This window comes from Sturnira hondurensis, unplaced genomic scaffold, assembly GCF_014824575.4.
Source record: "Sturnira hondurensis isolate 20B ecotype Veracruz unplaced genomic scaffold, ASM1482457v3 Scaffold0003693, whole genome shotgun sequence".
NCBI classification, from domain to species: Eukaryota; Metazoa; Chordata; class Mammalia; order Chiroptera; family Phyllostomidae; genus Sturnira; species Sturnira hondurensis.
Window position 1 is genome coordinate 8,613,538 of NW_028076324.1, and position 2,234 is coordinate 8,615,771.

Sequence of the window (2,234 nt, forward strand, 5' to 3'; positions counted from 1 at the left end):
AAAGGAAATAGACTTCCAGGAAATCCAGGAAGCTCAGAGTCCCAAAGAAGTTGGACCCAAGAAGGAATACACCAAGGCACATCATAATTACATTAGCCAAGATTAAAATGAAGGAGAGAATCCTAGAAGCAGCAAGAGATAAGGGGACAGTTACTTACAAAGGAGTGCCCATCAGACTGTCAGCTGATTTCTCAAAAGAGACCTTCCAGGCAAGAAGGAGCTGGAAGGAAGTATTCCAAGTCATGAAATCCAAAGACCTACATCCAAGATTGCTTTATCCAGCAAAGCTTTCATTTAGAATGGAAGGGCAGATAAAGTGCTTCTCAGATAAGATCAAATTCAAGGAGTTCCTCATCACCAAGCCCTTATTATATGAAATGTTAAAGGGACTTATCTAAGAAAAAGAAGATAAAAAATAGGAACAGTGAAAGGACAGCAAACTCACAGTTATTAACAACCACACCTAAAACAAAAGCAAAATAAGAGGACAGCTAGATCAGGAGCGGAACCATAGAAATGAAGAACACATGGAGGGTTAGCAACAGGGGAGTGGGAGGAGGAGAAGCGGGGAGAAGATACAGAAAATAAGTAGCATAGACAGTAGGTAAAAAATAGATAGGGGGGAGGGCAAGAATAGTATGGGAAATATAGAATCTAAAGAACTTGAGAGACATGAACATAAACTAAAGGGGGGAAGGGTGGGGGAGGGGTGTGCAGGGTGGAGGGAAATGAAGGGGGAAATAGAACAACTGTAATAGTATAATCAATAAAATATATTTTAAAAAAAGGAAAAAGAAAGAAAAAGCACTCGAAACCTATAAATTGTGGTTGGACCAGGAAATTCTTAATGTGCTGATTAAATTGGGCTAAAACACCTGGGGCATTTCCTATGACTGATTATTTCAAAAATACTCTCAGCCCTGGCTGGTGTGGCTAGGTGGATTGAGTGCTGGCCTGTGAATCAAAAGGTCGCTGGTTCAATTCCCAGTCAGGGCCCATGCCTAGGTCACAGGTGGGCTACCTAGTTGGAGGTGTGTGAGAGGCAACCGCTTGATGTTTCTGTCCGTCTTTCTTCCTCCTTTCCCCTCTTTCTAAAAATAAATAAATAAACGGCTCAGATGCAGAGAACAAACTGATGGGTGCCAGATGGAAGGGGCGTTGAGGGGCTTGGTGAAAAAGGACAATGCATTCGAAGTGCAAATTGATCGCCATGTTAACAGCAAAACAGCACCAGAGTTCACCTTGGTTTAATAACCTCAGTTCTTCAGTTTTGACTAAGAATTCAGAGCCAAGACTCAAATAAAGCAAAAGTTTATTAAGAAAGTCACAGGGGTAGAAGAGGGTGTGTGTGAGAGAGAGAGAGAGAGAGAGAGATTCTGTTTTGTCTTTATCAGGTCTTTGACTACTTAAGAGGACTGTATCCTGTCTTAAAGGAGCTAACTTTTTTACAACTATGTAATTTTTTGTACATGCTAAATTTCATGGGAAGCATAGCCAAGTGAGAAGCGATGCTGGTGCGGCCGCATCCCCCAGACGCAGAGCCTGAGACTTGAGCTGTGCACGAGGCGAGTGGAGTGGGAGGCTAGACCAGAGGCCGAACTTGGGATCTGATGAGAGGGCCGGGCTGCTGCACAGGATGATCAGGGAAGCCCCGCATTTGCTGGCAGGACCAGTTCCTAGCATTAAAGCGGAACCGGATGACAGCCGTGCCCCTTATTTTCCTGGGGTCATTGCTGGCCCCCAGGATTCCCACTTTGAGGGAGGGACTTTGAAACTCGAACTATTCCTTCCAGAAGAATACCCAATGGCAGTATCTAAAGTATGTTTCATGACCAAAATTCATCACCCTGATGTAGACAGTTTGCAAGGATGTGTTTAGATATTTTGGAAGGTGAGTGGTGCCCAGCACTGCAGATCCCTGCAGTTCGGATAGTGATCCAGGCTTTGCGAAGCGTTCCCAGTCCAGACGACCCATGAGCGAATGATGCAGGGAGCAGTGGAAGACCAACAACGCCCAAGGCTGGAAACAGCCAGAGCGTGGTCTAGGCGGTGTGCCACGCATAATACTTAAATCGATCTGATCACCACGCGTGCACCACTTCTCCCGTTCTGTCGAGACTTCTTCCCTTTTTGTTTGCATTTGATGGACACAGCCTTGGAAGCATTACAGAATAAAAGCCCAGACATCTTCAGTCCTTTGGTGATAGATGCACATCAGCAAATCTGTGCCTTGT

The 2,234-nt window shown here is 44.9% G+C and overlaps 1 pseudogene; it reads left to right on the top strand.

Annotated features, from left to right (window-relative positions):
- Positions 1-997: 997 nt before the first annotated feature.
- Positions 998-2,234, top strand: LOC118984633 (ubiquitin-conjugating enzyme E2 N-like; annotated as a pseudogene).